This window comes from Phocoena phocoena, chromosome 6 (assembly GCF_963924675.1).
Source record: "Phocoena phocoena chromosome 6, mPhoPho1.1, whole genome shotgun sequence".
Taxonomy (NCBI): Eukaryota; Metazoa; Chordata; class Mammalia; order Artiodactyla; family Phocoenidae; genus Phocoena; species Phocoena phocoena.
Window position 1 is genome coordinate 91,799,124 of NC_089224.1, and position 13,739 is coordinate 91,812,862.

General features: G+C 49.9%; 1 protein-coding gene across 1 annotated transcript in view; it reads right to left on the reverse strand.

The window, feature by feature from the left end:
* The window catches only part of PTPN3 (protein tyrosine phosphatase non-receptor type 3), a 106,963-nt gene extending 93,788 nt beyond the window's left edge, over positions 1-13,175 (reverse strand). The window contains exon 1 of the mRNA XM_065879842.1: positions 13,088-13,175. The gene's annotated coding sequence lies outside the window, so the exon portion shown is untranslated. The remainder of the gene's footprint in view (positions 1-13,087) is intronic.
* Between the last annotated feature and the right edge of the window lie 564 nt (positions 13,176-13,739).

A 13,739-nucleotide genomic window follows, 5' to 3' on the forward strand; every position in this document is an offset into this window, starting at 1 on the left:
CTTTGGACATGCACATGCAGAAGAGGGACCTGGGGACACTCAGGGGGGAGATGTTCAGATGTGATACACACAGAGATGACCAGGCTGGAGCAGACCTGTGAGCCCCTGATGATGGGATAAGGTGTGCTCACCCAGGAAGGCCTGCAGGACGACAGAACAGAGGGAAAAGGAGCCAGAGAGCAGAGGATGAGCCAGGGTGGGTGGGGAGGCAGGAGGGGAGCTGCATCACAGAAGCCCCAGCAGGGGGGCATCGGCACAAAGACCAAATGGTCTGAGTGATGAAATGCCACTGATCTTGACAAGTGAGCACTTCCTGGCCATCACAGCAAGGGCAGTGTTGCTCAAGGGGCAGGTGGGGAAGCCTGGGGACAATGGGCTGGGGGATGCAGGCGATAGATAAAGCTGAGACTGCTAGATAAATAAATGCCTAAACATCTCACCTGAGGTTGCAAGCCCCCTTTAATCAGAATTGTGTCCTTCGGTACACCCATGTTCACAGAAGCAGTACTTGCAATAGCCAAAAGGTGGAAGCAACCTAGGCATCCATTGACAGATGACTGAATAACAAAATGTTGTATGTACGTTCAATGGAGCATTACTCAGCCTTAAAAAGGAAAAAAATTCTGACACGTGACAACATGGATGAACCTGGAGGACATCATGCTAAGTGAAATAAGCCAATCACAAAACGGCAAGTACTGCATGATTCCAGTTATATGACGTACCTAGAGTAGACAAAATTATAGAGACAGAAAGTAGAGGGTGGCTGCCAGGGATGGGGTGGGGGGCCGGGGAGGGAATGGGGAGTTAGTATTCAGTGGGTAGAGTTTCAGTTTTGTAAGATGAAGAGAGTTCTGTGGATGCATGGTGGTGACGGTAGCACACAAGTGTGACTGTGCTTAATGCCACGGAACTGTATATACACTTAAAAATGGTTAAAATGGTAAATTTTATGTGTATTTTACCACAAATAAAAAAAATATGTCTCTCTGGGACTTCCCTGCTGGCGCAGTGGTTAAGAATCCACCTGCCAATGCAGGGGACACGGGTTCGAGCCCTGGTCCGGGAAGATCCCACATGCTGCAGAGCAACTAAGCCCTTGAGCCACAACTACTGAAGCCCACATGCCCTAGAGCCCACGCGCCACAACTACTGAGCCTGCGTGCCACAACTACTGAGCACACATGCCACAACTACTGAAGCCCGCATGCCTAGAGCCCGTGCTCCACAACAAGAGAAGCCACCACATGAGAAGCTCACCCACTGCAATGAAGAGTAGCCCCCGCTTGCCGCAACTAGAGAAAGCCCGCGCCCAGTAGCAAAGACCCAATGCAGCCAAAAAAAAACCCTTAAAAAAACTGTCTTTCTTTCAGCATAGGTATAGAAAACCTGAACTTCTGGAATTGAATAGCATGTCTATGTCAAGAGAGGTGAGAGCCAATCTTTTTCTGCGACTGTAAACTATTCCACCAGCAGGCTTGGCAGTGAAAGGAAGGGAGTGATGGGGCGGTGACCTAATGGTAAGGCCGGGCTGGGAGGAGGCTTTTCTTTCTTTTTTTTTGGTGATGGGAGAACAGTTTTCAACTGGAAGTGGAGAGGTAAGCCAGAGCCAGAGACACTCATTTCTCAAACTGGAAGAAAGGAAGAAAGAGAAAATGAAGGAGGGAGGAGGAAAGGTGAGGAAGCTCCCTCCAGACGGCCCTGAGCATCCCAGGGCCACAGGTGGTGGGGTCATCTGGAGAGTGGAGGGCAACAGGTAGGAGACCCAGAGAGAGTGGAGAAGCTAGGCTGGCTGGCATGGGAGCAACAGGGGAGGACAGAGGGCTGGTTGGGCAGCAAGGAGGGCCCAGCTGGGTGTAAAGCACAGAGCACACCATCTGGAACTATCACTAAGCCTGGGGCAGCGATCCTCAAAGGATGGTCCCCGGTCTCTGGACCAGCAGCATCACTGAGGAGCTTGTTAGAAATGCAAATTATGGGACTTCCCTGGCAGTCCAGTGGTTAAGACTCCGGGCTTCCACTGCAGGGGCCACAGGTTTGATCCCTGGTCGGGGAGCTAAAATCCCGCAGGCCACGTGGCCTGGCCAAAAAGTTAAAAAAAAGTGCTAAAAAAAAGAGAAATGCAAATTCTGAGGCCTCACCTGAGTCTGATTCAGACCCACTGACTCAGAAACTCTGCGGGTGGGGCATAGCAGCTTGTGTTTTAAAAGGCGATTCTGATGTGCTAAAGTTTGATAAACAGTAGTACAGAATACAGAAACTCAGTGGAAGGTATACATCATCTTCTTACATAAAAACGAAAAAAAAACAATCAGCCTAGCAGGGCTTCCCTGGTGGTGCAGTGGTTAAGAATCCACCTGCCAGTGCATGGGACACGGGTTTGAGCCCTGGTCCAGGAAGATCCCACATGCCGCGGAACAACTAAGCCCGTGCACCACAACTACTGAGCCTGTGCTCTAGAGCCCATGAGCCACAGCTACTGAGCCCGCATGCCACAACTACTGAAGTCCGCATGCCTAGAGCCTGAGATCCACAACAAGAGAAGCCACCGCAATGAGAAGACCGAGCACAGCAACGAACACTCAATGCAGCCAAAAATAAATTAATTTAAAAGAAAATCAGCCTAGCAACTTCTACATAAAAGAGCAAGAAATGCACAACTATTAATACTTTGATGCCAATACAGCTTATTTCTACAGTTAGACAAATGCCAAAAGATGTTAACAAAATGATAGAAATATACAGTCTATTCAATAAACTTCCTTAGATGATATCTAGAAAACACACCCAAGATCTGGGGGCTGGAAACTGTATGATTCAGGTACCAGTCCCTGCTCTGTGACTATCTGTGTGCCCTGAGCATGCCTCAGTTTCCCCACCTGTAAAGAGAGGGAGCTGGAAAAGATTCTTCTGAGGTCCTTTCCAGTTCAGACACTGTGTGACCCTCTCTGTCCTGTAAAAGGTGACCTCAAACTCAATGCTTTTACATAGCTATGCCTGGGTGGGGTGGGGGAGAACATTTTTAACCAGTAAACATAGTATCACAGTTAACCAGAAAAATTTCCAAAGTTCAGTAAGTGCTAGTATCTTGCATTCTAATAACTAGACACTCTAACTGGCTTTTCCCTTAAAGCCACCAATGCCTGGAGTTATAAAAACACTATACTGCACTGGACCATGTTCTTGAAGTCCACAGGACTAGGATGCCCCAGAAAATCTCTATACCTTCACATTTTCACCCTATAGAACAGGCATACCTCAGAGATACTGTGGGTTCCGTTCTAGAACACCGCAATAAAGCAAATATCGCAATAAAGTGAGTCACACACATTTTTTTGGTTTCCCAGTGCATATAAAAATTGTTTGCACTATACTGTAGTTTATTAAGTGTATAACAGCATTATGTCTAAAAAACAATATACATACCTTAATTAAACATACTTTATTGCTAAAAAAAATGCTAACCATCATTTGAGCCTTCAGTGACTCATTATCTTTTGCCAGCAGAGTGTTTGAAATATTGCGAGAATTACCAAAAGGTGACACAGAGACCCGAAGTGAGCAAACGCTGTTGGAAAAGTGGCACCGAGAGACCTGATTGATGCAGGGTTGCCATAAACCTTCAATGTAAAAAACACAGTATCTGCGAAGCCCAATACAATGAGGTATGCCTACACTTTTCAATCCAGGGAGGCAGAGTTCGTGTTTTTTGCTAGGCAGAAAATGAGCTAAGGAACTGGACTAATCAGACACCAGCGCCTGCCCCCGTGACCGAGTGTCAGGCATTCAATACTGCAACTCTAGGCTTCCTGATAAATGACCCTGCACTGGCCTTGTTACCAGACTCCCTAGATGCTGGTTTCCTGCCTGGTCTCTCTGCATCCAAGTCCTTCTCTGCACCTTCTAGTCATTCAATGCCCATTCTCTTGTGCCTGGGTCCCCAATGCCAGCTGCTTCCGTGCCTCTGCCAAAGACCAGCAACTCGGTTCTGATCTCAGAACTAGGGCTGGAAGAGGAACCTGGGTGTCTGTGCACGAAAGACGGGTGGAAGTGTGAGCGTGGCGGGGGCCGGGTGGGAAAGATAAGGTCTAGGGAAACTCTGGTCTCCAGCCATACCTCACTTACACACCTTGGCTCTTAAATTCCATTAAAATTGGGTCAGGGGCTTCCCTGGTGGCGCAGTGGTTGGGAGTCCGCCTGCCGATGCAGGGGACGCGGGTTCGGGCCCTGGTCTGGGAAGATCCCACATGCCGCGGAGCGGCTAAGCCCGTGCGCCACAACTACTGAGCCTGTGCTCTAGAGCCCGCGAGCCACAACTACTGAGCTCACACACGCCACAACTACTGAAGCCCACGCGCCTAGAGGCTGTGGTCCGCATCAAGAGAAGCCACTGCAATGAGAAGCCCGCACATCGCAACAAAGAGTACCCCCCGCTCGCTGCAACTAGAGAAAGCCCTTGGCGCAGCAACAAACACCGAACTCAGCCAAAAATAAATAAATGAATAAATAAATTTATAAAAAAAAAAAAAAAAAAATTGGGTCAGTAGGAAGCACAGCTGGCCTGTTTTCCCCCCTGTGCATGTATCACAAACCCCATCCCCTCTCCTCCATCCAGCCTGGGTTTGGAAGTGATGTTCCAGGCTCTCTCAGTCCCCGTGGCAGGAAGGAACAGGTGAGGGGAGGACTGAAACAAAGTGGACGTAGCAGGAGAAAAGCTGGGAGGGGCACACCAAGGGAGGTGCAACCACAGAGAGGACCAAGGCCACTAATATGGACCTGGCAGGCAATGCCAGGGAGATGAGTTTCGCTTTGTCCAGGCAGAAAATTCCTACTGCTAGAGGGTTTTCTAGGCTGATCCCCAGGCACTGATCTCCAACTTCAAAGTCACATTTGGGTAGAGTGACCACATATCCTGATTTGTCCAGGATAGCCCAAGTTGAAGTTACTTGATTAGAAGCAATTATTAACAGCTCCTCATTTATTCTCAAAACGTTCTGGTTTGGATTAGAAATTCTAGTTACCTTATTCTTGGGCCCCTAGGCCTGGGAAGTCAGAGTTGCATTTGGAGAAGGCACTCTGTCAGGAGGAACGTGCAGGCTGAGTCTTGCCCCTCACCAAACGTTCTGTTCTCCACTCTAGCGTCCCTGCCAAGCCATGGCCCGGCGTCCGCTTGTATTACTGCAGAGACAGCAGGCTCACTATCCCTGGAGGAAGCCTCTGTTTCGTGGGGAAAGCTGTGTTATTAAAAAAGAATATCAGGATAGATGAATGGACAAAGAAGATGTGGTATATATATATATATATATATATATATATATATATATATATATATATATATATACAATGGAATATTACGCAGCCATAAAAAAGAATAAAATCTTGCCATTTGTGGGAACACGGATCTAGACGAGGGGTCCGCAACCCCCAGGCTGCAGACCAGTACTGGGCCGCAGCCTGTTAGGAACCAGGCAGCACAGAAGGAGGTGAGCGGCAGGTGAGCGAGGAAAGCTCCATCTGCCGCTCCCCACTGCTCCCCATCGCTCCCCACTGCTCCCCTTCGCTCCCCATCCCTCCCCATCGCTCCCCTTCACTCCCCATCGCTCCCCATCCCTCCCCATCGCTCCCCACTGCTCTCCTTCGTTCCCCATCCCTCCCCATCGCTCCCCATCCTCCCCCATTGCTCGCATTACCGCCTGAACCATTCCCACTGCCATCCATGGAAAAACTGTCTTCCACGAAACCCGTCCCTGGTGCCAAAAAGGTTGGGGACACTGAACTAGAGGGTATTATGCTAAGTGAGGTAAGCCAGACAGAGAAAGACAAATACTGTATGACTTCACTTACATGTGAAATCTAAAAAAACAGAAGAACAAATGAAACAAAACAGAAACAGACTCATAGATACAGAGGACAAACAGACGGTTACAGGGGGTTGGGGGATAGGTTGGGCAAACTAGGTGAAGGGATTAAGAAGTACAAACTTCCAGTTATAAAATACATAAGCCACAGGGATGTAATATACGGCTTAAGGAATGTAGACCACACTATGTAGTAACTTTGTATGGGGACAGATGGTTACTAGCCTTATCGTGGTGGTCATTTCATAGTGTGGGCAAATGTCGAACCACTGTGTTGTTCACCTGAAACTGACATAATATTGTATGTCAGCCACACTTCCAGTAAAAAATAAATGCATAAAAATAAAAGTAGCAAGATTCCAATCTACATACAGCAAGATGGCAACTAAATAACAACATTCTGGGCTTCCCTGGTGGCACAGGGGTTAAGAATCCGCCTGCCAATGCAAGGGGACACAGGTTCGAGGCCTGGGCCAGGAAGATCCCACATGCTGTGGAGCAACTAAGCCTGTGCGCCACAACTACTGAGCCTGCGCTCTAGAGCCTGCGAGCCACAACTACTGAGCCCGCGTGCCACAACTACTGAAGCCCGCGTGCCTAGAGCCCGTGCTCCCCAACAAGAGAAGCCACTGCAATGAGAAGCCCGCGCACGGCAACAAAGAGTAGCCCCCATTCGCCCAACTAGAGAAAGCCCGCGCGCAGCAACGAAGACCCAACGCAGCCAAAAATAAATTTAAAAAAAACAAAAAAACCCACAACATCCTTCTGCTGAAAGGAGTGGGAGTGGGGGAGACTAGACAACCTGCTGACTTTTTTCATTCAGCAAATGTTAACTGAGTGCATTTGATGTTTCAGTGGCACTGAAGACACGTGGTGGGTTAAAACAGACTCAAACTGAGGAGAATTCTACCAAATAACTGGCCTGTATTCTCCAAAAATGTCAAGGTCACAAAAGACAAAGAAAGCCTGAGGAACTGCTCTAATTTAAAGGAGACCGAAGAGACATAACCACATGCAACGCACGATCTGGGGTTTTCTTTGCTACAAAGGACACTACCAAGACAACTGGCAAAGCCTGTAGGTCTGTAGATTAGATTAACAGTACTGTATCAATACTGACTTCTTGTTTAAAAAGTGTACCATAGTTATATAGGAGAATGTCATTGGTTTTAGGAAATACACTGAAGTATTTAGGGGGAAAGGAAGACTCTATAAATGACCCTCAAATGGTTTAGGAAAAAAATGTACACCCAGAGAGAAGAATAAAATAAATGTGATAAAACGGTAACATTTGACAAATCTGGGTGAAGGGTATATGGGAGTTCTCTGTTCTATTCTTGGAACTTCTCTGTAAGTCTGAATTAGGTCAAAATAAAAAGTTAAAAGAAAAAAAAAAGTCTCAAAGAAAGTGTGTGTGTGTTGTGTGCACGTGTGTTTAAAGGAAGAGAGACCCTGATTTCACAGAGCTCACAGTGTAGCTGGGGAGACGGGTACTAATACAAATAATTACACTAATTAAGCACAAAATTGCAACTGTGAAAAGTGCTGTGAAAGGAGAGAGACCTGGGGGCCAGAATGTGAGCGTTTACAGCAGGCAGTTTTACCCACAGCAGGAAGGCGAGGGGAGGCATCTACAATCATGCAGCCAAGGCCCAAAGAATGAGTTAACTGGGGAGGAGGGGAGGAAGGTTCCAGGTTCTCACTGGCCCTGTGAGCAGAGAAAGCATGGGGACCAAAGCATGTACACCAGGGCCTGCAGGAGATGCCAACATTAGTTTTGTCTTTTATTCTAAAAGCAAAAGGAAGCAGCTTTGAAAGACCCCCTTGGCTGCAGAAGAGAACAGGCTGGCATGTGGAGTCCTCCATGGTGGTGATGGTGGTGGTGAGAGCTGCTTCCAGGAAGAACACCATGCATGATATTTCCATTGCTCCCTGACACCTTAATTTTCTACAGCAACCATGTATGAATTTGATAACCAGACCTGGGGAGGGAATGGTGGGGGGAGCAAAGCGAGCAAGACCTGAGCTCACACTGTCATTATCTCTACTCTAGGCCCACCAGTGGTTCAGGTCAAGGGATGGCTGACAGAGCTGGTTGCTGCCTCTCCCACCAAGACCCTCAGGCCTAGACCGAGGCTGACTCACCTGAGGGAAGTAGCGTGCAGGGACCAGGTCTTCACACTCCTCTCTCTAAGTCAGACCAGTGCCTTTCGTCAACACAGCACCCAGCTGGCCACAGCCCCTTTCTGGTCCTGGACCCTGCCCCTTTGGAACGTCCCTCTAGCCCTGTGAGCCGGGCCCTCAGCCCTGCCCTGGGAGCAGGCCATCACTCACGACAGCCACTCTCAGCATCGAAGGCTAAACAAGGCGCTTGTCTGCGGGTCGGTGGCGCAAACACAAAGGGAGGGGGACCCTTTTCTGTGCCAAGTTCTACCTGAGTGGGTTTTCGGTCATCAGCTCCTTTAACGGAAACAGGTTCTATTATTATCCTCATTTTACAGTCAAGTATTTGCCTGGGGACAGACTTGAGTTCAAACCTTGGCTGTCCTCGTAGAGCAGTGTGCCCTTCCAGGAGTCATTTCATCTCTCTGAGCCTCAGTTTTCTCATCCCATCTGTAAACTGGGGCTGGTAAGTATTAGCAAGATTCTGGGGCTAGAAGGTACTATTTTTTCCATTTTGAGGCTCCAAGAGGCTCAGTACAGAAAATTCAAACTACACATTGCTTAACTATTTACTAAAAGCTTGTGCATCCTGACAGTAAATCACGGGACCTGAATTTTCCAGGACTATCCCAATTTCAAATGTTCTATTCTAACTTTCCACATAAACCATCGAAATGTCTCAAAAATTCCACTCTCAGTATCCAAACAACACCTCCCAGGCCTCCTCTTGCACAAAGACGCAGCACAAACATTCTTTCTCAGACTACAGATCCCAGTCTTTGGTTCAGAAAATGTAGTCAGTGGAGCCCTGCTGGCCCCCTGAAGGAAACGGGGTCAGGGAGAAAAATCCAGGGCAGTCAGCACTCCATCAGGACTCTCAGACTTGGCTGCTTCCTGGCACATCGATGTAAACCGCAGCCAGGAGAAGCTGTATCATGATGAGAGCATCGTCCACAGAGGGACACAGACCGGGGACGTGAGCTCTGCCCCCACCTACCTACCCAGTGGCCAGTACTCAGGGAAGCAGCACGGCCAGAGAGTTGCTACAAAGATTAAAAGATTAATATTTGGAAAGCACTCAGAACATTGCCTGGAAGCTAGTAAATGCCGTATCAGTGTGTAATAACTAAAACCAGAGGTATCCCTGGCAGAAGGTGCTCATGCCTCGGAGACAGCACAGAGGCATCAGTCCTATGCAGGACAAACAAGGAGAATGGACACATACCCTGGGATGAGTGAGGCCAGGCCCCTGTACAGAGATGGGGGGGGTACCCTCACTATAGGAGGTGGGTCCTGCATTAGCCAAGATCAGGAGGCTGGGCCTGGGAAGAGTCACCATTCCTGAAATACAAGGGGTCTCTTCATGCCTCTGAGTCTTTGCATCTGCCATTCTGTCTGCCCCCTGAATACCATCTTTTTCTACCTTCAAGGCTGAATTCAAATGCCAACTACTCCAACTACCCTGATGCCCGTCAGAATGAATGGCTCTCTCCATTGGGGTCTCCTGCATCTAGCTTTATCCTCTTTTAAAGCAGTTGTCAGACAGATAGATAGACAGCACATGCATGCCCACATGCGTGTACACACTCACACAGAAGTGTCACCATGTCACTGTCTTCCCAACTCCACCATGAATCCTTCCAAGACGGGTTCAGCTTTCATCTCTGTAACCCTAGGGCCTGACATATAGTATAGGCTCAGTAAAGGTCTGAATTTGCTGTTACATCTGTGCTCACAGCTGATCTTCCCCTGGAGGCGGAAGGCTATTACAGGTGCATCATGCATAACCGGAAGCTATGGAGATGCAAGATCTCTGGGTCTCGGAACCCATGACCAGATCAGATTTCAGCCAGGGACCCACCAAGCACTCCCTTTTAGTTCCCCCTCAGGCGGATGAAAGGAGATGCCTGTGAGATCACAGTCTGCAGTTGCCAGGACCCAGACCTGGGCAGAGTGGACACTGACCTGGTCTGATCTTGTCTCTGTTAGAGTTGGTCAGAAGAGCCCAGGCTTGAGCCCAGGCTTGTAGCTACACCAGCTGGCTGCCCCACACTCCCAGCCTGTCAACGCCAGGGGATTGCCCTCGGCATTCCAGCCCCTGCGAAGAGATGAAGAGGGTGGCCCTGCTTCCCAGGACCATTGTCTGAAGGAAAGTGAGCCCTGGGATTACAGTCAACAGGCACTTACCTACGGAGAGAGGGAAGGACCACAAATCGCAGGTCCCCCCCATCCCCCAACATGCCACAAACCCCGAGGTTGGTGGGGGGTGGGTAGGGTGCCTTGTCTTCCTGTTCCCTCCAGTCCCCAAAGTCCTCTGGTAGATTATGTCCATCCTAGAAAATGGAATTCCTCGTGTGCCTGGACCCAAAGTTCAGAAGGTCCCAGTTCGTCCCTCTAGCTCCTGGTCCCACACTACCTTTGCTAGCTGAGTTTCCTCAACTGTAAGAGGAGAGAGGGAGCACACTGAAATTAAACAATGCATGCAGAACCTCCCAGATCACAGTCAACAATCAAGGAGCTGGTCTCAATCCCCTGAGACCAATTACCAGCTTGGAAGCCCAACTTCTTTCAGAGATAAGATTCATCTCTGACCAGGTTCCTGACACTTGAATGGGAATGTTAAAAGCCACCAGAATACCTTCTCTATGATAAAATGTGGAAATGGAGGGCTCAAAAAAGGATGGAGAAGCAGTGTGGGATCCTGAATTGGATTGGACTCTGTGTTAACTTAGGTTCTTTCTCCCACCCCAAGCTGTCCCTGACCTTGGCCTCCTGTGTGTCTGGCCTGGCCAAGACCTGCCCTCTCCTTGAGGAGAAGTTCTCCAGGCACCCCGGGTTCACTGGAGTCCACTGACCCACTCTGCATCCCCATCCAGCACTGCATCTGCCATGTAGAAGCAGCTCAATAAATACTTGCTGAACGGAATGCCTCAGCCACTCCAGCCACTCTGAGATGCCTTCAGTAACCTGACCTTTTACATTCCAGCTAATGTCTAATTTGCATATACGAGTTGGTTTTAGGAGACAGCAAATCACCAGGGACAAGGCAGGATCAATACAGAGTATTAGGCACGTTTTATTCTACTCTAATTCTCTGCACATTGGTATTCCATCTACTGTATGCAGGATTTATGGGAGCTTACTATAAACTAGAATATTTAACTAGAATGACCTACTCTCTGTCAGATAATAGCTTACTGTTAATTTTCAACTAGCCAGAAAGGTTTCCAGCTTCCAATCTACTTTACATCTTGATTTAATCATCAGGAACACCACCCATTTGAAAGTCTCAATACAATAAAGAGCAGCCTGATGCAGAAGAAAAAGACCTGTCCGTGGAACCAGACGACATGAGTTATATCCCAGCTACACCACATACTGTGTAATTGACTGCTCAAAGCCTCAGTTTCCTCACCTGTAAAATGGGAATAACACCAGCCTCACAGGGGAGTTGTAAAAATTAAATCAGTTGATGCACATGGATGTACTCTGTGCAGTTCTACAAGTCTATACAAAGGTTGGTTATTAGAGTAAAAACATAAGACGAAATTCTCAAACAACTCAGATGGGCTGATGACAGAAAGCATAGTGGTTCTAAAGGGGGGAGAAAGGGAAAATTTGCACCCTGCCCCCGCACAGGGAGGGACGTCGGGAAGCATTTTTGGTTGACACAACTGAGGAAAAGGGATTGCTACTGGAATCTACTGGGTAGAGACCAAAGATGCTGCTAAACATCCTACAACGCATAGAAAAGGCCCCATAACAAAGAATTATTGAACCCCAAATGCTAACATTGTGAAAGAAACCCTAATTTAAATAATCACTGAAAGCTGGGTTTGGGAGCTTTTTAGAACAGAAATCTTCCTAACTAGGCTTTACTTTCAAAGCATCATCTGCTTAAACACTTGCAAGATGGATCATCTTGCAAAACAGCTCTTTTGTAAGTCAAGCTGAACTGCCAACTTCTGGAGTTTCTGAATGTATAAAACTGCTTTTAAAGAAGGTGCTCTCCGATTACAATTCAGCTAAATTGTTTTTCCAAAGATTTCAGTAGAAGTTCTCCTGGGCACAAAGACAGTGTCTGTCAATCTGGCACTAGGCCCTGAAGATGCTTTCGTAATTCCAATTTCCTGGTGAAATGGGAACCACGAGGGTCTCTAAACGAGTTAAATTCCCATCATGCCAACTGCTTGTTTGCTTTGGCCGGGCACGGTGCCAAACACCTCCACATAATTTATCCCACTTAATCCACCCAACAACCCAGCGAGGTGGGCATTATTACGGGCTGTTTGCAGGGGAGGAAAATGAAGATCAGAGAGGTTAGACAACTCGCCCCAAGGTCACCAGCTGGCCAAGAGGGAGCCCAACCTGAATGGAGGTCTCCAGTTTCCGAGTCACAAGCTCTTTCCACCACCTCGGAAAACCCAGGTGTCAAGTCTTCTCAACTTCCCATGAATTTTTAAGGCAACCTCAACTTCTCAGTAAGTTCAGGTTGCTGAAAACGGGAATTTCCGGGGGACTGGGCGCTCTCACATACACTCCCCCACTGCAGCTGTCTCATCGCAGGTACCTGATAAATTATTCCATATCACCCGTGGAACGGGGAGGATTTATTGGCGCTGGAGTTCGTGCCAGGCCCAGGAAATGCCATCTTTGAAAGCCGAGAGGCGAATTCGCCCTGGGAGCCGAGAAGGTCTGGCCGCCGCGCTTGGCTGGCTCCACGCGGGCTGTGCGACCCCTCGGCGGCCGGGGCAGGGGCCGCGGTCGCGGCGGCGCTGGGCCCTCCCGGATCGCCGGCCGCTGGGCCCTCCCGGATCGCCGGGACCCAGCCCCACCCGGCCCGGCCTGCTCCCTCCCACCCGCGCCCCACCAGGTGAGCGCGGCCAGGTCGCCCCTCCCCGCCCCGACGAGGCGCCGGGAACCCGGGGCCGCCGCGTCCGCCAGCCCGCTCGCGCGTTCGCCGCGCGCCTGGGGAAGGGTGGGGGCGGGGCAGCGCCCAGAGCGACCCCGGCCCCCGGTGGCCCCGTGCCCTGCCCCCAGCCCGCTGGGGTCGCGCCGGCCCGTACCTGCAGCATCTGGGGGCGCGGGGCGCCCAGGTAGGTCGCGCGTGCGGGCGGCGCAGAAGCTCGCTCGCGGCGCGACCTGGCCGCCGTCTGAGCATGCCCAGTGCCGCCCGCGGGCGGCTCCCGCCGGCCCGGCTGGCCGCGACGGGCCCGCGCGCCGGGCGGGGGGCGGGCTCCCGGAACGCCCTGCGGGACGCCCCCGCCCCCACCCGAGGCCGGTGTGCTCGGACGCGTCTCCCGGGGCCACCAGGGCTCTCTTGCCGAGTTCCGTGCAGCCCGGTGTCCCCTCGCGCATGCACGCAGGCATTCGTTCCATTACCATTTATTGGGCACCTACTGTGTGCCCAGCCCTAAGGGATTTTATGCCTAGGAATGTCGAGCAGCCGGCGATAAACAAATTTTTGACTTAAGGAGAAGTCTTGCCCAGCTGGGGTCCTGCTGACTCCCAGTGCAGTGCCCATCCCGTTCCACTAGAAACTTCCTGGCTTGAACTTTCTTCCCAAGACTTATGGGCCCTTTACCTGATCTGGCTCCTGCATTCCTGCAGCCCCGTGAGCACCTTTCTGTCCATCAAACACTCAGAACTTGTCTAGCCTCAGGACATTTACACATGCCTTTCCTCCTCTGTGTGGGACGTCTTTGCCCAGCTATTGCC